Below are 24,736 nucleotides of genomic sequence, written 5' to 3'. Positions count from 1 at the left end.
AAAAGAAAACAGCACATGCAAAAATGCAGTAAGACTGGACTCAACCCCACTTATCAGGGTTGAATGAGGCAACCCAGTAGAACGAAGTAAGGGTCTTAAAGGTAGGCTAACGAGTCAGCAAAACTGACCCCCACATGCATTCTGAGAAGTCCTACGAAAACCCCATGCTATGAGACCACAGCATGTATGCAGAGAACCTAATGCAGACCCATTCAGGTTCAGCAATTGTCGGTTTAGGCTCTATGAGCTCCTATGAGTCCTGCTTAGCTGATTTGTTTAGAGTAACCTGCTCAGTTATCAGAAGACCTCCAGATAGTCAGAGTTATAGATATGATGTGCATTCCTACATAATGTTACCTGAATTTCGTTAATCCAGGTTGTATTTGCATGACTCAGGCAATCCAGTTATCGAGGGACCTCACCAATACACGATTTCTTTAAACCAAATTTCCACTTCGTAGCACTGAGGCCCATTCAGGAAGTATGAATTCTGACTTCAACTTGCCAGAAATTAAGCTGGAAGCCGAGAAATGTCATTAGTCTTTCTGTTTGTTCCATTGTTCTTAGAGTCAAGTGTAAAACACAAATATCAAGCATTTCATGTCTAAAACACAAATATACAAGTATTTAATGTATGTGGCTTTTTTCTTTAATGCATGCTACTCTTCTTAATAAAAATCTCTTTTAAATAATGGCTTCTCTGTTTTAAGAGAAATCTTTCACTTTAATAGACTCCCAAGTTTGTGTGCCCTATGCTTTTTTCTTTTTTAATTCTAGCCTTCCTCAAATATGAGCGCTCTCAGCTCTCATCGATCAGACAATTATGTCCTCAGCTTTACTGCCTTCTGTAGATTCATGCTTCCCTTGTCTCTTGCTAAGATGATGCTTCCTTATTTTATCCCTAGATATCAAAAATATAGATTTTAAAGATTTTTCTGATGCTGACCTGACCCCTGGTTTCATAGAGGCTGATATAAGGAGCATTCTTTATCCGTCATCTTGTCTCTCCTCTGCCATATATTCTAGAAACTTCACAGTGACTCTTCCAGTCACAGGTCTTAGCTCCTACTTTTATTCCCATTATTTGTCCTTTTTAATCTCATAGTAAATTATGGAGGTTATAATATAGTATCTCCTTTTAGGTAGACTAATTACTAATGACAATAAAATATACTGAGATTAATATTTATTTTTGCTAATAAAGTGATAAAAATAAGTGCTTGATAAGTGCTCAGTAAGAATATCAATGACTTATGAAATAAGATCTTATATAGATTTGGTACTAGAAAATAAAAGTAGGTTTAGAAACATACTAAATCACTAGTGGGTGTCATACATGTTATTAAAGGCTGAGCACATTAAGATGAATATATTTTTTGTTGTTGTTTTGAGCCAGGGTTTCTCTGTGGAGTTTAAGCTTTCCTAGACTTACTTTGTAGGCCAGACTGGCCTCAAACTCACATTAATCCATCTGCCTCTGCCTTCCAGAGTGCTGGAATTATAGATGTGTCCCACTGTGCCTTGCTAAAATTAATATTTCTTAAAAATAGGAATTACACTTTAATTTTACATTGGGTATAGGATGGGAATGTACAGTATTTCCTTAGTTAAGAAAATAGTTCATAGAAAGATAACTGTAATCATTGACACAATAATAATGGATTATAGAAGATATAATGACTATGAGGCTTCTTTATTCATTGTTGAGACTAAAATTCTGCTTACCAGCCATAACCTTTCATAATACATTATTGCTACAAAATTGGAATAGGTGTGAAAAAGTCCATTTTTGTATATAAATATTGGTTGTTGTGTGAATTGACAGTTCATGAAGAATTGATAAATGACCCCTATTTCAACAACCAGAAATTATTTATGACTCTGAATTATGTTATTTTGATCCTATAAAAAGCTAGGTATATAAGCCATACTTTTCTTCACAGCACATTCTTGATACTGTATATTAAAGTTGACTGGTAGAATCTAGATGACAAGCTGCATAATCTAAAGGTAGAAAAGCCGTTAATCCAGGCATGAAGAGTTAAAATGTCCTCATTTATACTTTTTCTATGATTTATTTCTCAAATTAAAATATGTTTTTGTGTGTTTTCACATTATTCAGAAACTGAACAAATACTTGACTGATGTCAGTTCAGGGCATGTCTTGTTGATTTACCATCTTTGGCTCACAGAGTGATTTCATCTTTGTCTCAACTATATTAGGTTTCTGAGATCTATACTCCTTGTTTCAGCAATTTCATCTTGTTTTTATAAAACAACGGAGACAGAAGGCAATAAAATATTTAAAACACGCAAACATTGTTGTATCAATATGCTTCAGAGTGCACTTCTGGGTTGCAGTCAGAATGTTATGTTCTACTTACACAGTTTTGATATATCTCATATATATGTATATATATATTACATATATTGATATAAAATTGAACTGCATGAACCTGTGTGTTTGTGACTGACAAGATTTAGAATTAAAAACATTTTGGTCTTTTCACATAATTTATAGAGAAGACTATATTGTAGGAAAAAAGTAATGACAAAAAGTTAAGAACTTACTATATAGAATTATACTTCAGAAACCTCTTTTGTGACAGTTCCCTTTTGGACCTTTGAATTTCTCTTCAGGAGTGCATGATATCAGAAGATTCTCTGTGCATCTTGAAAGTGATCAAAATTGCAGGAGAGAACACACCAACTGGTTATCTAATATCAAACAATCAGCCTTGAAAATCATGCAAGTATAACATTGTATAGACCGAAGCAGATTATATTTAGAGATATACATGTATATACACATGCATATATAGATGCAATAATAATGAGAAATGGTCATGAGTTTGAGAAGAGTGAGGAAGGGTATATGAGATGGCTTGGAGGGAGGAAAGCAAAAGGAGAAATGTCATTACATTATAATCTCAAAAGTAAAAAATAAAATGATATATGTCACTGGTATCAAAATAAAAATAGTATTGATAATGGCAGTGGTCACACATTAATTACAAAGATATGTACAGATTCATTTTTCTCTTATTGGAAGGTATGTTTCTCATTAAAATGGTTAAATACATTATAAAACCGAGAACCTTCCATTCTATGAAAATATATGTTTCTTCCCATTCATTCTCAAAGACTTTTAAGTAGGTTACAAACTTCAGTCCAAGTGAGCTGGTTTCTATGTGAATGGTTCTCCACCTGTGGGTTGTGACGGCTTTGAGCAACAATCAATTCTTTCACCGCACTACATATCAGACATCCTGCATATCAGATATTTATCTTATGATTCGCAACAGTAGGAAGGCAGCAGTTATGAAGTAGCAGTGAAATAATTTTAGGACTGTGGATCACAACATGAGGAAGTGTATTAAAGGGCTGTAGCATTAGGAAGATTGAGAACCACTTTTCTATCCCATCCTTTATTTTGTATAAGCCCAGAAAATACTCGGATATCAATAATATTTATTTTTCTGATTTTCAGATGCATACTCTCCCTCTCTGTCCCTCCCCTTTTTTTCCCCCTTTTGATTTTGGATTTTCTTATCTCCTTTCACAGTAACCGCCTCTTGGAGAAGGGTAATTGACTTACTTTTACCTTTTAACTCAGGACAATAATTGTGATAATTTTGCAAAATAATTCTTTGGTTTTTCCCTAATTACTAAGTGCAAACATCTAAGTAAATTTTGTTAACAGTAAGTGAAAGAAATTCCTTTCACAACTCATTTTTGTTATTTTTTTGTAAGTTACGGTGTCTTTTTGTTACATTTACCTCATTCCCCCATTGCTCCCCACAGGCACATCCTCTCTCCTACCATGTACAAATTGAATCATAGAACATAGAAAGAGAGGTTTTTAAAAGTATGTCTTATGATTTTCCCAGTTTTGTTGGTATCTGTCATAAAGGCTCCCTTTTCATTTCTAATTTTAGTAACATGGATCTTATCTCTCTTTAGTTAACTAAGTGTATTGTTCATAGTGCTCTTTATCTTTCCAAAAACCTAATTCTTCATTCTACCGATTCTTGTCTTTTAAAAGAATCTAAACTTTATAGTTATGATTACAAACAACCCTAATATTCTCTCATCTAATCATGATAGATTGGACAAGAAACACTGAGAACAGTGTAGTTCATTATAAAAGGGATTGTCAACTGTCTTAGCTCCACCTTTCTTATTGAATAGTCAGGCTTTTCTTCCTTTGCTCTATTGCCGTTGGCTGCCCACATTGAATTTTGTTTCAATGTTATACAGTTCCCTGTGCACACTTAATCATTAATGAAATAGATAAACTGCTCTTCCAACTAATGAATATCTCTTACTGGGAATAAAGCCATTAAATCTCATGTGCTACCCTGCAAAGCTACTTTGGAATAAAGCCAAAGTAAACCCTGGAAGGGTCTGCACTGTGTATGGTTTTCCATATTGACTTGGTGATTTCATTGTGGATGCGGAGTTGTTTGGGCTTATCATGCACTTGGCTACTAAATACCTTGACATCTTAAGGTTAAAGAGAGGTTAGATGAATTTAAATTGAAAAGATCAATGCAGAGGATTTAGGAAGGACTATAACCATACATGTGATGTAGCATCTTGATTTTTCTTATGCCCTATGTTTTCCATCTGTGAGGTTAGCTACACCTGATATTTTCTTCTACAAGAGCCTAAGATATGGGTTACGTGATATTCCTACCGATTTAGACTTCTGTCCTGTTCATCTATGACGTTCCTTTCGATGTGGTGGTTTCTAACTACCTGATTCCACCTCTAATGAAAGGTTTTCCAACTCTCTCTCTCTCTCTCTCTCTCTCTCTCTCTCTCTCTCTCTCTCTCTCTCTCTCTGTGTGTGTGTGTGTGTGTAATGATATATATAATATATGTATATATATATTTCTATTAGATATGTAACATGTAAAGGTTCTTTCATGCTATAGGCTGCCTCTTCATTCAAATGATGGAATTTCTGACTATACAGAAGGCTTTTTGTTTGATGAGGTTCCATTTGTCAGTTGTTGGTCTTAATGCCTATAATATGGGGTATTACTCAGAAAGTCCTTAAGTGTGCTTATAAGTTTGAAGTAATTTTCGTACTTTCTCTTTTCTTGAAGTCAAGTCTTAGGCTGAGGTCCTTGATCTCCTTGGAACTGAGATTTGTGGAGGGTAGGGGTTGAGTATCTAGTTTCAGTTTTCTAAGTGTAGCTTTGCAGTCGGGCAAGCAGTATTTATTGAAGATTCTTTCTTTTCTCCAGAGTGTACTTTTGGCCTTTGTTAAAAGTCACTTGGGTATAGGAACATGGGCTTATTCCTTTCTGTTGAACAATATGCCTGTTTTAATGCTTGTTTTTAATACCATGGTTCTCTAGTAGTACTTGAAATCAGGAATAGTGGAAACTCTGTTAATAATTTTTCAGAATTCTTTTTTTAAAATACTGTTTTGTTGTTGTTTCCATGTGAATTCTGAGACATTTTTCAAACTCTGAAGAACTCTGTTGAATGTTCTATAGATGTATGGGAATTGCTTTGAACTTTTAATTGCTTTTGGCAAAAGTTTAGTATTTCTATTGCTGTGTGATAAAACACTAAGACCAAAAGGCTCTTGGGAGAAGAGAGTTTATTTTCACCTTGCAACTCTGAGACCACATTCCATTATTGGGGGAGGGCGGGGCAGGACCTGAAGGTAGGAACCTGGAGGCGGGAACTGAGGTTGAAGCCATGAAGAAATGGCTTGCCTGCACATGACTGCCTGCACATGGCTTGCCTGCACATGGCTGCCTGCACATGGCTTGCCTGCACATGGCTTGCCTGCACATGACTGCCTGCACATGGCTTGCCTGCACATGGCTGCCTGCACATGGCTTGCCTGCACATGGCTTGCCTGCACATGACTGCCTGCACATGGCTTGCCTGCACATGGCTGCCTGCACATGGCTTGCCTGCACATGGCTTGCCTGCACATGGCTGCCTGCACATGGCTGCCTGCACATGGCTGCCTGCACATGGCTTGCCTGCACATGGCTGCCTGCACATGGCTTGCCTGCACATGGCTGCCTGCACATGGCTTGCCTGCACATGGCTGCCTGCACATGGCTTGCTCAGCCTGCTGTCTTAGACAACCCTCTTAACTGTTGCCTCCAGGTTGCTAGAGCACTGTAGAAGTTTATGCCAACCATTCAGGATGTGCTGACCTTGTAACTGTGGGCACTGCAAACTAAGGTGGTTTCTAAATTGCTTTTGTCTAAGTATTTTATTATAGCAACAAAAATAGTGACTAAGGCTTAGTGCTAAGACAGATTCTTTATCAAATAAAAATTAAAATAAAAATCTAAATCTCAACTATGTATTTTTGAGAAGAGTTGGTTCCAAGTAGATAAAGGACCTAGATAAAACAGTCAACACTTGAAGTAACTAGAAAAAAAATGTTATTAAGGTATTATGGTAGAACGTAATTGTCAGACAAATTTGAAAATCATAAAAGAGAATATTCTGCTGTTATAAAATTTAACACTTATACGTATCAAAATACTTTAAACATAAAAATATTTTTACATCATGTAACAGAAAGATGTAATAATCAGAATAGAACAAAAGTGCCTCAAATTAAAACAAAATAAATCAACATTAGAAAATGGGCAAAGTTTAATTACTGTCATCACTTACAAATACATAAGCAAATAAATGATCTGTAACTTTGTTATACACCATACATTTGTAAATTAAAATAAAATTGGGTGCAAATTTAAATTTACCACGTTGATGATTTTAAGAACTAACAGTTCTACAAGATGTTGATGCACATTCAAATTGTTGTGACAATTTCTATGGCATCTTCTGTTTAAGGGAGTGTAATCAAGTTTGATCCAAGAGAGAACTTAATAGAAAAACATTGGAATGAACTCCAGTGCCACCTCTAGGAATTGACAAATTAATTATGGGATCAATACAATGCAATAATATTAATAACAAAAATTCATGTCTTAAATCACTATTAATAAAAACGAATACATTTTTACAATAAAAGTTTTTCTAATTTTGGGGGGATTATAAAATAATTATATCACTTATTTATTTACTTTTCTACTCCAAACCTTCCCATATCCCCCTCCATGATTATTTCAAATTCATGGCTTCATGTTTTTATTAATTATTCCTAAGAAAATGTAACTTTGATTTTTATTTGCTAGATAAGCTCACCGTTACTAGTTGTTTCTAAATTCTGACTGGCTTGTTTAACTCAGCTGTTCTGGCTCAAATTCCACTCTAAACTGATTGATTCAATCTGGCTTCTCTCACCTTCTTATTGAATTGCTTGAACTGCACTCAACTGACTGATGTGACCTCAACTCACCTAACTGCCTCATTGCCCAAATTCACCTTACCTGACCCCCATCCTACTGAGGTCAACTGAACTGACTTTTCAACCGAACTGCCAGAACTGACCAAACCCATTCAACTCTCCTTATCCCTGAGTTACTCTCTTAAGTTGTTTCTCTTTCTTGTCTGTTGTCCTGAGAATTAGATGTATCCTATCTCTGACTCATTCTGTCAAATCTTTCTCTGATTTGTCACTTTGTCTGCTCCTCAATCAGAGGTCACTTCAAACATCCTGCTTCCTTCTACAACCTAACTTTACCTTCATTTATTGGGAATAAAGGTGTGTATTAAGGATGTATTTATATTCCAGCAGGATCACACAGACCTAGGACTTTGGATATGATCCCTTGCCAGAGCAGCCATGTTGCTGGATTTAAATTCCTCTGTGTCTTCCTCCTTTCTGTTTAACTAAAAATCATACACAGTTTAACTATTCCAATAGAAACAATTACCAGTCCCATAAACTTAACAGTCTGAATGTCTTTATGAGGTCAGTTGATCCTTCATATCTATAGGCTTGTTCATCTGTCCTTCAGCAAATGTTGATTTCAGCATCACAGTTTTCTAACCTGCCAGTCTGCTGAGTGATCTTTCCTTCTTTAGCTGGTATGTTGAGTTGTTCCCATGTAGGGGATTAGGTTTCTGCATTAAATGTGTTGCTGTCTTTCTGGGCTCTTCCTTCCTTGAGTCATGCCTTTTTTGTGGAAGCTTCTCTTCCTCAGATTTATTTTTTTTTTTAATCAATTTTGGTAGAACCCATAGTCTTTCACCACCTGTGAAATACAGATAAAACCTGCTCCAATATGTCACACTCCCTGACTCTCATTCTGGTGTTCTTACACTCTAGTGTCTCTCATCTAAACTTATGTCCCCTTTAGTTTGATCAAGGTACAATTAGGTCTTTATGAGTCAACACATACACTAGACACATAGACACTCACATTCCATACCCTGCTCTATGCCAGTGAGGCAAGCTTCTCACCTATTTAAACACAGAAACAATCATACCATATTCCATAAGATGTCAATATACAGTGTCTCCAATAACTACTTTAGTTTTCTCTAGTTACTGTGTGAATTGCTGTTAGAAAATTTATAGCTTGTTTTGTTTGTTGCCTGGCTATGATCTAACCCCCTTAGGGAGTTTCCAGGAATAAAAGATTATCTGGATTATCTTCATTAATTGATCCAATGCCTACCCTTACCACACATTCTACCAATTTCTGAAAGCTGAGGTCTTCTACAGAGGTCTATTGAACACCTCATCTACAATCACTTTTCAAATGACCTTATCTCATATAGTCAAAATAATGGACATTTTGATATCTAGTATTATTGGTCATTTTTTGTCCAATCACATAGTCATTAGGGTCAATATCACTAGTAGTTCTAATCCATTTATCCATGGGTGCTAATTGAGTTTTTAAAGGTGTAAGAAGTTTTTTTTTTTTTTAATACTCTGCAGTTTCATTTTTGAAAGCTAAAGTTTCAATTAATACCTGTTTCACATCTGGATCTGACATTGTCCTATTCATCGAGGACATTAATCTATGTAAGAAGTCAGTAAAAGCTGCTCTGGCGCTCTGGATAATCTTCGTGGGTGACTTAAATCTTTTCTGCTGTTCCTCAACCTCATCCCAGGCTCTTAAAGGTACTAAAGTACATTGTGTAATAATAGAGTCTTCAAATTGCATATACTGTCTTAAATCAGTAAATTGACCTTTAGTTAACAATTGACTTTTCATGATATTAACACCTTTAACCTATAACAATTTCCCATAATTGCAGCTCCTTCTCGACATGATGTCAGCCATTACAATTGAGAACCAGATTCTACTACAGCTGTTGCTAAATCTTTTCTGTAGGGGGATAATCCTATTTCAGGTAGCCCATGTAGTTCACATTTGTATCACAAGGGGTAAGTGCATTCTGTAAACTATTATTGATTTTTAAAATATGTTGTTTGTTATTTAAGTAATTTATTAAGATTACATCTCAGTTGTTGCCCCCTCTCTTGTATCTTCCCATTCCTCCCTGCCTCCCTCTTTCATCCTATTTCCCTCCCATAGGTCTGTGACAGAAAGAGACCTCTTCCCCTACTACATGATCATAGCCTATCAAGTCTCAACATGGTAGCCTGCTTACCTTTCCTAAGATTTTGTATTCTAACAGGATTATAGGCTAGTTGTTTATTTTGTGATTTTTACCATCTCCTGGGATTTTTCCTAGGTAACTGGGAAAGCTAGTGGGTGTGGTTGCCTTTTCTTAATTTCATTGAGGTGTCACTGTAGGTTTAATGGGCTGTCTATCTTGATCCTTAATATCATTAGGTACGATAGGTTCATAATCTCTTAATTCCTCTATTTTGTCTCTCAAGACATTGTACTATAATAGCTAATTTTTCTTGTTGTACAGCTATTTTCATCACTTTTTAGAGGAAAGATTGCAATTGAAAGTAGGAAGGTTATTTCTATGGTCACAATGGATTTTTCAAATAATGTTGCTATTACCTTAACTCCTACCCTTGGGTCTAATGTGATCTGAAATGGAATTTCCCATTTTCAATTCAGGAAAAGTCTGTCTGTATAATTAGAATTGTCTTTTGGAGTGATTTACTGTCTCAGAGGCTCCTGCAATGTTCCTTGCTCCTGTGGTTCTGGAATCTCCCTCATCTCCCTGGGTTTCCAGATGAAATCAAAGAACTGATACTTCCTCTGGTAATGATCCCAGGTGAATCCTGGTGATATTCTGTGGCTCTCTGTCAGATGTCTCTTGTCCTCTGTGATGTTTCTTTCAGATGTCCTCTGCCTTCTGCAACTCTGGTGGGCTTTCTCCTTCCCAGTCATGTGAGGTTTTCCTTCTAAGCATACTAAGCACCAGTTGTAAATATTGGGGGTAACATGTGAATGTTTTTACTTTCTCAGATGAGGACACGATGAGATGACAGCCATTCCCAAGCTTTTTTAGCCTATTCCTAACCGTGGCTGGCTGGTTCAACTCAACTGTTCTGGCTCAAACTACTCTCTAAGCTGACTGATTCCATCTGGCTTCTCTCGATTCTCACTGAAATGCTCGGCCTGGCCTCAAACTAACTCTGGCAATTTGTTGTAATCTTCAGGTTCCATCTTATTCTCAGGCTTCAGTTGCCTCTCCAAATTCTCACGAGGAAACTCAACTCCACTGCATGGCACTCACTCAACAGAACTGCACTGAACTCAACTCATGTGATGTGAACTGGCACAAACTGAACTGCCACTACACTGTCTTTCAACTGTCCCCACTGCCTGCCAACTGACTGTCCTCAACTCAACTGAACTGCCTGCACTCTATTAAATTGCCCCTCCTTCCTGTGCTGTTCTTGTGAGAGTTGGGAGTATTCTTTGACTCATTCTGTCAAATCTTTCTCTGATTCATCTCTTTCCCTGTCCCTCAATTAGAGGCCCCTTTCAAGCATGGCTACTTCCTTCTACAAACTAATTTTACCTTCATTGTTTGAGATTAAAGGTATGTACTAAGGGCATGACTGTAAAGATGTATACTAAAGGTATGTCTGTATTCCAGCTGGATCACCCAGACATGGATCTTGGATCGTACCTCTTGCCAGAGCATCAATATTGCCAGATTAAATTTCCTCTACATTCTTTTATACATATATGAATACGCATATATATTCCAAATAACAATTTTTAAGAAAAGATCTTTGTATCTTCATTACCTAAGAAAAATGGCATGACCATTATCAATCACTTTAATTATCCCTTCATTTTCCTACTTATCCTTTGCCTACCACTGGCAGTTTCATACTCTTAAAAAATGCCCACACTGATCACTGTAGGATCATATACTTTAAATGAATTAAATGTGTGACTTATATTTCCAAAAACTATTTTTTAAATGGAATGGTTACCACAGAAATACATATATAGTGTGTGGTGTAGTTTGAATATATATTTCCCATAGACTCATTTGTTTAAATGGTTAAATGTGGTTTTTTTAGGAGACAGAGGAGTTGTTGAGCAGTAGTGCCTAATAGAGGAAGTGGATATTTCTACACAGGCTCCTGTCCCATTTCTGCTTCTCTTCTGTTAGAATGTAAGGCTGTTCTGTGCAATCTTAAAAATAATATACAATATCTGTAATTTCAGTTTTGAGTTTTTGAGTTTAGTAAGCATGGAATGAACCAAACTAAAGAATAAATGGCGAGAGATAGATGTCAGATATGTGGATATCGGGATAAATATATGAAGACACAAGGAGAAGTGAGCAGAGGGAGAGAGAGAGAGAGAGAGAGAGAGAGAGAGAGAGAGAGAGAGAGAGAGAGAGAGAGATGAAGACAGAGACAGAATCATCATAAAACCAGGTCGTTAAAATTGATTGGAAAAGCCAGTTTGAAGCAGTCAACTAGAAATCCTAATATAGAGAATCCATGTCAGAGAAGAACATTCTCTTGGATAAGACTTCCAAATGAAAGAGCAAGTAACAGGAGAAAGGAAACATCATCAAGTCAGGGACTTATAAACGTCCTGCACAATGACTGAGCTTTTGTCATGTATTCCAGCTTTCTCTCCAAGGATGAGTTCCAGTTTCTTTTTTTTAAACTTTTAGGTGTTGCATGTCATGTGATAAACAATAGTAAGACCTGTGGGAAAAGTTAACTTGCTTTCAAAGACTTGCTTTTACTGTCAGCTGTTTTGATGTTCTATTCCCTCCCTATTACAGAGGTTGGGGAGGCAGCCCACCTCCACATAAGAGGTCTTAGGATACTTTGAGATAAATGTGCTTTGGTCTGAAGAGATGAGTGAAGTACTCTGCCCTCAGACCCAGCTTCTCAATTAGCCCAAAGATCACACAGTGATGATTAGGAGTCAAAGTGGCAAGCTCTTATTGCCACAGAGCTGCCCACAGCCATGCCTTTCTCACCATCACCTTTCCCTTTTTCAGTCACTTCTTGTCTGGTATTTGGTCATGGAGGAAAAAAGTAACAAATATATTTTGTTACTAAAGATATTTTCTGTAGAATGCCGATAAACTGTAATATATATATACATATAGTCCAGGTTAGTGGATAACTCTGGGGACAGAGACAAACTCAAGCATCATAGAAGGGACTTAATATTTCCCTCCAAAGATTACACACAAATGATACCATTTAAAATGTGTTTAACTCATCAGAGGGTTATGTTATCTCCATTATGATTGTGCATGCACACACACACTTATGCATGTATATTTTTATGAACATCTTGTCTGCCCTTTCATATTGGCATCTTTGTCTACCCTTCAAGTCTCTGAACTACTACTATTATAGTTTGATTTTCTGCTCATATTGCCTTCATCTCTCCATTACATTCTTGTGCATTTCTTACTTAGTCATCACAAGAGTCTTACTCTCATATCCCTTTTGACCAATGAGGAAAATGAGTTCTAGGAAAATGAAATAACCTTCATGGTCACAGGGCTGAGACTGGAAGGCTGGCAGTGGGACCGAAAAGCTCGCACTATTAAACACCACACTTTGCAAATATTGAAACTACTTGAGTGTGCAACTCCAATGTTTATCATATAATGTCACCTTCATTTCTAAGTGATAGAGAAAATATGAAACGGACACTGTGGGTGAAATTCACGCATGAGCTCTTATAGGAAGACTTAGATATATTCACTTGTAAAAAGAAAAATAGAGGAAATCCTTGGGGCCACTTGGGAAGTATGTCTCTCATTTCTGAGCTGCTCTTATCCCATGTATTCATCCTCTAGGCTGTATGGTCATTTGCACACACCCCACTTCTCACAAGGTCTCCCATTGAATCAGCATATTCTACCACCCTCCAACGTTCCCATTCCAGACCTCTAACATTCTTTTTAGGCTGAATTTTCACTTGTACAGAATGACCGGTTAGCCAGAAGAGAAGGAAGTAGAGTTGATGAAATCATAAATTTCCCTGTCTCAGGTATGTATGCTCTACCTTTAATTCGCAAATCCATTAGTGTGAGAACTATCACCACTTAAGCAATGATATAAGAAGCTAAGAATTGAGAAAACTCAGTTTCAATCCTTTGATTGAACTCTGAAGATCAAGAATATGGGCAATACTTTTCTTTTCTTTTCTTTCTTTCTTTCTTTCTTTCTTTCTTTTTTTTTTTTTTTTTTTTGAGAGTGTTTACTGTTTGGATTTAATCAAACTTAAAATATTTCATCAAATTACCCAGGAAAATCCTGGTCGCAGAAATATATAACATATTCATTTCTTCACAAGGTTTCAAATCAGTTTTACAAGGCCATATATGTATGTATATGAACTGTGCCATTTAGACCACTCCTACTTTCTGTACTAAAGAACTCAAGTATAGAAATAAGCTCTGTGGTGCTGAGGTAACATTAGGACCCTCCCCCAACATGACTGCGTAGGTGTTTAAGGTTAAATGTGAGCGTTATGTGAGGTCTCAAGACAGTCAATTCCATATGAACTGTAGGTTCAAAGCAGCATAGTAGACACATGCCCAAAGGAAATACCTTCACTGAGCCCGTGTGTGTGTGTGTGTGTGTGTGTGTGTGTGTGTGTGTGTGTGTGTAGAATAATTCAGGGCAAAGCTGACTGAGGGCACACTAACAACTACTAGCCATCTGCAGTCAGCAGCCCCAGCACTCTTCTGTGTCCGTACATCAACCTGCAGCTCCTAAACGCAGAGCCACAAGAATGTCTAATGGGGACTGTGGGCACCCTCCTGCTTGAAAACCCACTCGGACAGAATGGCCTCACCCACCACGGGCTTCTATATGAGATAGCCAAGGTGTTCGGACTGTGGAGCAGGAGGCTAAGGCTGTTCCTCAATGAGACTCAAACACAAGAAATTACAGAAGATATCCCAATGAAGACTTTGAAATATGAAGACTGTGTATGTTTCTGTCTTGCCAACAACTGCAGATGGGCAATATTTTTCATTTGAGTTTCTCTTTCTAATGACTATACTGTTGATTTCTGTTCTGAAAAAGCAAAGATTAGCCTTCCTGGATCATGACCGCAACGGTATTTAACCATGGTAGGGTTGTAAATATACATATATTTTTAAATATAGACATTCAAAGCACAAAGTTTATTGGTTTAAGTAATTAATGTCTTATCATCCCATATAGGATACCAAGGCACAGGTGTAAGAATGGAGAGATGAAAAAAGGTTGAGCTTGAGTTTTTGACCATTAACTTGGGTCCAGGGGATAGTTTATAAGTTTTTTGGGGGGCCAGGAGGAACTACAATCATCTTGGCATCGGTTTTGTTCTTGTTTCTTTGTTTGATTGTTTATTTTACCTCAAAGGCTTTCCCCTAAGAAAGCTTCCTGGCTACTTGTCATGCTCCCATATGTTTTCAGAATGGGACCAGCAGAAATGTATGAGAGTAATGCATTTGTAAACAGAGACTTGGTCCAGGTAGTACTAGATCCCTCTAACTCTGCCTTAGAGCCAGCCTATGAAGAAGACAGTCAGTCATTCAGCATTGCTGAGCAGGGAGGAGCCTCCTGCTTGAGGAGAGCCTTCAGCATGCCAGGTTTGCCTTTGGCTGCATGCCTAAGCCTGTCCAGATCTAGACAGGACTATCACAGAAGGGACCCCACTCAACAACCAGCTTTATCAGCAGTAAAGGCTGACATTTTGATCTCCATTTGCTCATTGCCTATATCTTTCCCCAATTGGTCTTAAACTCAACAGGAGGAGAAAAGAGATGATTCATTGCTCCACCTAGAGTCTTGACACATAATATCATAGGGAAAATAAATAAGAGGTGGCAACGAGAAAAAGAGTGAAGCGGTAGGGGGAAATGCACTGCAGTCTTCTTATTCCCAGATCTCAGGAAGCCTGTGGATAAGAACAAAGCACAGGGGAAAATTAAGAAAAAAGAAGCTGTGTTATTTTTAAAAGGCTTATTGAAGGAAATAATAGTAACAGAAAAATCAATAAAGAGCATGATGCAGAATAAAAAGCAATGAAGTCTGGGGTGAAGGCAAACACGCTTGTATTCACCAGAAGGAATCATGGGACCAATAACAATTATGTGCTTTTTATTATATGAACAAATAAAATGCTTCCAATTGAAGCCACTGATCCCAATAACATTGAATGCTTCAGAATCACAAGCATTCAGTGCTTGTTTTCTTTCTTTCTTTTTCTTTTTTTTAAATCAGCCCAACACTTACAGTATGTTATCAATATCAGTAAAGTGATATCTGCTGGCAAGGGAAGTCAACTGAGAATTATAGTACCAATTACGTCTTAAGGTGTGGGTAAGCAGTATTCTTTCAGCAGCATTCTTGAAGGGGATTATTTTATCACTAGACCATCAAAATAGGAAATTGGACAAAGCTTTTAATTTTTTCCTTTCCCTGGAACAGAAAAAGGAGACTATAGGAAGATAGTAGAACTCCATCACCAATTTCAGCATGCTACAGTGGATATTATGTTGGTCTAAGAGGACAAGATACATTTAAAAAAAATTCCTTTGACTTCAAACCCATAGTCTCTCTGTGTAGTTTGTGTTACTTTATCAGTCTGACAGGACTTGGAATCACCAAGAAATCATGCCTCCTGACACACTTATGTGGAATATTTGGACTCTGGGCACGATCCTAAGAGACTATGTTGATTGGATTAATAGGTAGGAGAGTCTGCACTAACAGTGGGTAGTGCCAGACCCCCACTTGGAGTTATGTGTTGAATAAAAGACAAAAAGAAACCAAGCACAGGCATTCTTCTCCTGCACCCTGGGTGGGATATACTGTAACCAGTTGCTTCAAGTTCCTATTTCCATGGCTTCCCATCCAGGAGGAACTATACTCTGGAACAATGAGCCAAAATAAACCCTTTCTCCTGTAACTAGCCTTTTTCAGTGTATTTGATCACAGAAGAAGGAAAGTAAGACAACTTCTAAAGACAAAGCTCTAAGACGGTCACTGGGAAGGAGTGTGATTGTGTTGCTGGCTGTCAGTCATTTCTGATCACTGCCACTATCACAACAAGTATCTCAACATACTTGTTGATTTCATAACACATCTCATCATTTCCAGGATAGAAGATATGTTTTTACCCAGTGGTCTGTCCATCTGGATGTATTCGCTGACCTGGTTGTGTGAGGAGTGACACCTTCCTTCTTGTTTGGCTTGGTGGCAGCAGAAACTACTTCACTCTGGATATATTTATTCAAACACTGCACATTTTGAGCATGAGCAGAAAGTTCTGCTTAGGTTTAGCTGTAAGGATTCCATTGCTCTTGATCTGACTCTTCTTTGAAACACACTGCAGTAGAAGAGTTTGAAGACCCCTTCCCTCTGTCGGTGGGGAGCGATCAAAGTCTGGAGAGAAAACCTGTTGCCATCTTTGAATATTTTGGTATCTGATGTTGAAGGAAATTGAGTCTGTTAACAGGAAAACACCAGAAGGGACTGAAAAGATACCAGATGAGGATAACGGACAACAGGAAATTCTCTACTCCATGTACCCTCAAGCATGAAGTGACTCTGGACCCCAGTGGTTTTCTTTCCTTCCTTCTTTCTTTCTTTCTTTCTTTCTTTCTTTCTTTCTTTCTTTCTTTCTTTCTTTCTTTCATTCTATTGGATACTTATGCCTCAAAGCTGTATTTAGAGGTTGTCTGTTAAGTGAGCTTGTTATATCCTGCCCCCTCCTTTGCTTTTTCTTTCTTTTTCCCTTAGCTTCACCACAGAAGAAGAAATTTATTCTACTTCTGGGTTATGTAGACATTTGTATACACCCCATTCTTGATGTTTCCCAGGGACAAGGCAAAGGTGTCTACTCTCTCTGTATCTGTTAAATATAGTACTAGAAGTTTTAGTTAGAGGATAAGAAAACTAGAGGACATCAAGAATACAAATTGGAAAGGAAGAAGTCAAAGAATTGCTATTCGCAGAGGATATGATAGTTTACCTAAGTGACTCACAGAATTTTACCAGAGAACTACGGCTGATCATCACCTTCAGCAAAGTGTTCCCCTCTCTCCACATCCTCACCAACATGTGCTGTCATGAAATTTTCAGGCAAATGTATGGAACTAAAAAAAAATCATCCTGAGTGAGATAACTCAGACGCAAAACGACAAACACAGTATGTACTCACTTATAAGTGGATATTAGCCCAAAAGTACAGGATAACCATGCTTCAATCTACAAACCTAAAGACGCTAAGTAACAAGAAGGGTATAGGGGAGGATGTTTGAATCTTACTGAGAAGGGGAAATAAAAATAGATATCAGTGTGGATGTCTGGTTGTGAAAGGGGGTGCAGAGGGAAACAACATGGATCAAGTGTGTGGAGGACAAAGGGAAAGATTGCTGAAAGAGAAAGCTGGATTTGGGGGAGTCATCTCTGAGATGAGCTAGAAACCTAAGACAATGGAAACCTCCCAGGTCTTTGATGATGATTCTAGCTAAGATTCCTAGCAATAGGGATATGGACCCTGAAATGGCCACTTCCTATAGCCAGGCAAGAATTCCAATGGAGGGTTGGAGATACCAACCCAACCACAAAACCTTTTACCCAGAATTATTCCTGCCTAAAGGTTGTGCAGGGATAAAGTGTTAGCAGAATTTGAAGGAATGGTCAACCACTGACTGGCACAACTTGAGACTCATGCTGAGAGAGAGAGAAAGAGAGAGAGAGGGAGGGAGAGGGCCCTACATTATCAATGATATTCTGCTATACATGCAAAGAGGGGCCTAGCATAACTGTCCTCCGAGAGGCTTCACCCAGCAGCTGATGGAAACAGATGCAGAGATCCACAGCCAAACCCTAGGAGTTTCTCAGGGAATTTTGTAGAAGAGGGAGAGGAAAGATTGAAGGAGCCAGAGAGATCAAGAATACCATAAGAAAACCTACAGAATTAACTAACTTGGGCCTATAGGGGCACACAGAGACTGAAACACCAACCAAGGAGCATGCATGGGATGGACATAGGACTGTACCCCCACATATGTAACAGATGGGTAGCTTGGTCCTCTTGTGGGACCCATAAGAGAAGGAGCAGGGGCTGTCTTTGACTCTGTTGCCTGTCTTTGGATCCCTTTCTTATAGTTGGGCTGCCTTTTCTAGCCTCAGTAGAAGATCCAATTTGATATGCTAAGCAGTGCTCATATCCATTGGAAGCCTGTTCTCTGAGAAAAAAGGGAGCTGGGAGGAGGAAGTAAGGTAAGAGGGAGGGACTAGGAAGAGAGGAGGGAGGAAAGCTCCAATGACACGTAGAGTAAATAAATAAATTAATTAATGAAAAAAAAAAAAAATCTAGGCACATGTCCAGAATGTGCGGACCTAACTTTTCTGGTAATTTTGAGATTCTGTCAACCCAGTACATAGGCAACAATGGTAGAAAGATGAAGAAGGAAGGAGCAAATGAGCAACTGAATAACATTTTGTTTACTTCATCTGCATTCACGGCGCTAAAGAATCCTTGCTGAATGATTTGTAAGACACTAAGTTTATGCTTGCCTAAACCAAAACACTAGAAGTCATTTTATTCCTTTCCCCCACTACTGTGTTTTCCTTTTGAGTTCCATTCCATAAGTATTTCTCAGTTCTTTGCTTTTCCTTTGTGATAGCATGTCCCACAGGAACTTTCAGTCCTCCTCTTAGCATTCTGTTTGACAGTGTGATCCTACACATCCATAGCTCATGCAGTTCCTTCTACGACAGCATTCTGCAGTACACCAAGAGTAAAACGGATGTGCTTGCAGAGATAACTTTAGAAGGCACTTAAGAACTGTTGCAGGCACATGATATATGACTGTAAGTTAAAATTAACCAGGAATGTTAGGGATGCTAATAAAATAAATTGGAAAGGGATGTGCATACATAGCCCTTATCATTCATGATAACATCTGTTGCTCAAAAGCAGACTCTCCTGTGTAACGAAGGGGAACATTTTACAAGATTAAAATGTCCTGAGCACAGTCGGCGCTGACAATGGTATTAAACAATTTTCCACAAGGGGTGAAAATAAAACCAGATCTTATAACAAGGGCCCTTATGTGGCTATAGGATGAGTAAAGGAAAGACACAACTATAGTAGAAAGGATGGTTCTGACCTGCAGGGGTGCCAGGTGACTCTCATAATCCCACATGGGTGTAAGTTTCAGCCTGACACTTTCATAACACAAATACCTCATTTTAACTGGTGTTAGCTTATTCCCCCCTGGCCTTTCTGTTTCTATTTCCTACTGAAAGTAAATAACCTATTACCAACTCCTGATAGCATAAGGTGGTTTTAACTTCAGCTCTGGAAACTGGGTTTGGGGAACTGGTGAATCAGGGACAGCTTTACTTCACATGCTAGTATGAAAGCATTCTTGTTATTTCTCTTATTTTCTGTTCCTTAGGAGGCTCAGCGGGGCTCAGAATTTCAGTAGAAATACAAATGCTCTTGCAAACTGACCATTGATTAATCCTGATCTTTCTTGCACTGGATGAAATGGAGACAATTTTTACAGTATAGACATCCCTAGAAGAGCCTGACTTCTAACACTTCTGAGAGGAAGTCTAATTGGATTTTGAAAATTGTGTGTCATTCATTTGGGGGAAAAAATCAAAGATACAGTGGACTAAAGACAGACATTTATTTATTTGTAAAAGACTTTATTTCAAAAGAACCTGAAGCCAATGCCCTATTGGAATCTACATCAACACCCTTGACATATAAGTGTAAACAACATAAATCACTAATTTAATGCATTCTTCCTAAGCTTTTTAAAATCATGATAAGTTCAGTAATTTTAAGTGTTCCTTGGGATTAAACAATCCAGTTTGGTCTCTTCCCTTTTCATGACTACCAGACCTCCTTACCAATATGTCTGGTCTTCAGCTATCAATTTATATTCTTCAAGAAATTAAGGGAATTTCATGGTAGGTTTCTACTTAAACTTTTTACATTCATACTAATGGTCCCCCACAATGAAATCTTTAAATATCAACGCACAAAAAAGGAAAGAAAGCTTTTTAACACAGTGCTGTCTAAGATGCACGGGCTGTGTGTACGGCCCATACCTACAAACTTCCTAGACACAACCCTGAAATGAAGATTTGATAATAAAAGTAAAGCATCATTTTTAGTTCATTGCATCAACCAAATTTAGTGTAATGTTGGCAAGCACCTTGCGCCTGACATATGCAACCAGGAGCAGGGTTCAAGCACTGCTTTCCCCCCTGCAACAGAGAGTCTTTACTTCTTACTTTGTGCTGGGGCCGGGGTGGTGGTGGGGGCAGGGTGGTGGTGGTGGTGGTGGTGGTGGTGGAGGAGGAGGAGGAGGAGGAGGAGGAGGAGGAGGAGGAGGAGGAGGAGGAGGAGGAGTACATCTTGAGTCCAGAGGAAAATATGGATATCTGAATCATTAGCAAACATTATCTGATTCAGAGCCACCTGGAGCTGATAGGAGGGAGAAAGTGCCCCCCTGTAGGCACGAACGATTTGACCCTTCTCTATGTAAGTGGATTTAATTAGCACCTCTGTCTTCCAACTAGGAAGACACCGTGCTGCTAGCTCACATGCACAGTTGGGTGATGGGGGGGGTGCACACTGGGTAGCCACAGTCATTTGCAGAGGCCCTGGACTTTGTTATGTTTAGTCTCACTGAAGCACACTCTCGTTAACTAGTTTCTAGCATGAAAGAAATCACAGAAGAGCACAAGACCCTGTGTTTTAAAGAGCTTTGAATCAGGGAGCTATGGAGCGTTATACCATGATACAAGCCAAAGAGGGAAGGTGGAGCTGCATCAGAACACTCTCACCCCTAAGCCGTGAGGCATGAATTCAGAAGCCGGAGCCCTTGAAGTGGTCTGTGGCTGATAACCTAGATGTCACAGGAAGAAAGATCACCTCCCGGACTGACAACAAAGACCTCTATGATAGCTACTTACAGAGGCTGGCAAAAGATGCCACAAGGGCCAGGTGTTCACAGCCTATCTCCTCCCCTATAAACAATGCAGGACGTTTTATGCCAGCGGCAGAGTAATGACGCTAAGAGACTGAATGATTAAATGCCACTCTGCCAGCCAGAGTACATTTGTTTTCTGCTTGAAAAAGCCACTTTCATTTTGTATGACAGCTTTCTTAACTGCAACATAGCTCAGGAAATGACAGAGAGCGAATGAGAATAAGTGATTGTAAACTGGAAAACAACTATTTGCTACTATTTGAACTATCATTAAACTGTTCATTCAATTTCTAGGCAGAGGCTATCACTCAGCCGTAGAACTGGAATATAAGCATTATTTATTTGGTAGCATTACTGTGCCATCTAATCTTGGGCCAAATCTTTTAAACAAAAATCAGAGTATCCAAAATTGGCTTGACACTCAGTAACAAAATCTAATACCTAACTTTGATGTCTTGCTACTCTATTTTCTTTCTCATTGTTATTAATGAGATACTAGGAGTCCATTTTCACTCCAACATTATACCCACAATCATAACTTCCTCACTAGCAGTTTCTCCAGTCCAAAAAATTTTTAGCACCGAGCAGAGCTAAAAATTTACTTGGCTATCTCTGCGTTTCATTTGACATTATTTATTTCCTCTAGGAATACGGCCTTTCACTACAGCTTCCATGACAAGATTTTTGTTTGTCTGTTTTATTTCACTGGGGGGAGGTTGCAAGAACAGAGGGTGGGTATGAGGGGATGGGAAGAGGAGAGGGATTTTGGTACATGACATGTAAATCATAGACATTCAATAAAAGTAAAAAAAAAAAAACAAACAAACAAACAAAACCAAAAACAAACCACACCATTCCAAGAAATATTGTCTTAAACTTAAGGGTTTAATAAAATATAAATAGCTACATTGAAAACAAGAAATATGGCCTTTCACAGTTTGCATATTCCCTAGGACAGGCTTGCTTTAGTTTGAAGAACCAGGCATTAATATAAAAATAATGAGTTCAGTTACTGTGTGGCCTGGATACTTTATTTTATGTAATCCTGTGTGCAGTCTTATTGAGATAAGTAGTCTCCCCCTGTGGTAGACAAAGATGCTCATCAGGCTTATGATGGTTTACCACAATTTTAAAGTTTGACTCCAACTCTTCACTGTTCATAAATTCACAGTATCAGAGTGCTCCTCCTAGGAGGATACTTGCTAGTGGCATTGCCTGAGTCATCAAAAGAAAATACATTTAATTATTTGAGGGTAACCAATGAGCATTTAGGCTATGATCATTTTAGGTAATGGTTACTGCATTAGAGTTCTATATGCAAGCCAACATTTCATTTGTGGATGCTGAGGATTGTTTATGCAATATAACAATACACACTTAGACAACATTAAAGCTTAATTTTTAGTTAATTTTTATACATTATACTTTGGTCATGTTTTTCTTCTCTCTCAACTCCTCCCAGAGTTGCACTCTCTTTAATACAAATAAACAAACAGATAAACAAAAAGACCCATAAAAATGAAAATGAAAACAAACAAGCAACTGATCAGTAAGATAAGAAGTGTCAAAATGAAAGAACACCCCCCCCCCCAAATCCACTAAGTTTTTTGTATTGGCCAACTAATGCTGGACATTGGGCCTGTCCAATGTGGTTAACAGAACCATTGGCTCTCCATTGGAAAAAACTGGTTTTCTTTTGCCAACAGGTATCAATAGAAGATAGCTTCTTTGTTAGGGGTAAGAATACATGTCCTCAGTGATGTGACACCATTTGCCTAGTGGTCTTGTGTGTGCTGCCATAGTCTCTGTGAGTTCATATGTGTGTCAATCCTGTTCTGTCTAGAGGACACAGTTTCCCTGGAGTAATCCATCACCTTTGGCACATACAATCTTTCTGCCTCCTCTCCCACACAGAGGATCTTCTATATTTAATTTTCAAATCTGTACTCACTGAGGCCTTGATTTCTTTCTACTTCCTTGTTGTTTTAATTTACAGTTTGGCAATGTATAGATGTATGTAATCAAATCCACCCCCTTTCCCTTCCCTCCAATTTCTCCCACATCCTCCCCACCTAGTTTTTTAACCCACTGTGTAACCCACAGTGCTCAAAACTCCAGTGGGTTTATGTGTGTGTGACTAAATGGCCATCTCCAACAAATACTGCCTTGTTGAAGATACCATGTGTGACAAAGCTGTTCCATTTAGAGTCCAGTGCCCCACAATCTCTTATTCTATTGATTGATTAATTGTTGGTCTCTATATAAATTGCCATGTACTGTTTATTTTATAAAGGCTTCTCTGATGATGGTTGAGAAATTCACAAATCCATCAGCATAAACATAAGAATTAAGGAGGCGCTTTATTATTATGTCCATTTAGCACAATATTAGTACTAAGTTCTCTGATATGGCCTATGAGCTAGATAGTCACATTACTTTTTGCCTTGGTTAACATTACAAATCATGAGTTATGTCTTGTAGAGTGGGCTTTTATCCAATAAGAAAGTGATTACTCCTAAACACTTGTTCCATTGTTGCACTAGTAGGTATATTTTATAGGACAGTCATTATTACAACTCACAGGATAGAGCTGTATAAGACTCTTGATTACTATTCTCCCCTGAAGTTTGCAAATTATGCACAATGAAAGCCAGCCAGTAGTGATGAAGCTTTTTGGTTAGTACAACTTAATTTCCCATGTCCTATATTCAGGTATGTAGTGTATTTGGGAGTAGGATCATACTAGGAATTTCTGGAGGTTGACTGTTAAATATATATAATTTTTTTTAGATTGCCTTACAGGCTGCAGTCTGACTGTTTCAACATATGGCTGTCTCCCAAAGGAATGTCTAAAACCACAATAGTTGTTTAATCCACGGGTCTGAATGTCTTAGATGGTCTTCAGTAGGCCTCAGAATCCTGAGTAAGTATGCTCTAATACCAGTGAAGGAGTATACTTGCCAGGGAGAGTGAGGGCAAGTAGGTGAGGAGCAAGAGTTCCTCCTTCCATGTTCTCTATATAGGCTGCCACCAGAAGGCATGGCCTCGATTTACAATGTACCTTCCCACCTCCAGGGTTCTAGATTTAGGCTAGGTCTTCCCTCATGACGTGATCCAATCAGGAAAGCATTCCAGATGCAGTCAAGCTGACAATGTAGAATAACCACCACAGATACCAAAAGCATTAGCAATAGTGGTAATATTTGGGAGAGTCTATTTATTGGAGCCCACTGACTAAAAACTCAAAAGAAGCAACCTAAACTTGACAGTGAGATTTTTATTTTATAGCCAGTATTACCTAGGAGAGATGTTGTTCCGTCACTATGAAGTAACTCTTATTATACATACGTATCTACATAATACATACATTTAAACTATATGCGTACATGTAAAAAAGCTACTGTGGTAGTGTCTTTCCATATGAACGTTTTAAATA

This window comes from Acomys russatus, chromosome 20 (assembly GCF_903995435.1).
Source record: "Acomys russatus chromosome 20, mAcoRus1.1, whole genome shotgun sequence".
Lineage (NCBI taxonomy): Eukaryota > Metazoa > Chordata > Mammalia > Rodentia > Muridae > Acomys > Acomys russatus.
The sequence above is the reverse complement of the archived record's forward strand: the minus strand, read 5'-3'. Positions refer to the sequence as shown.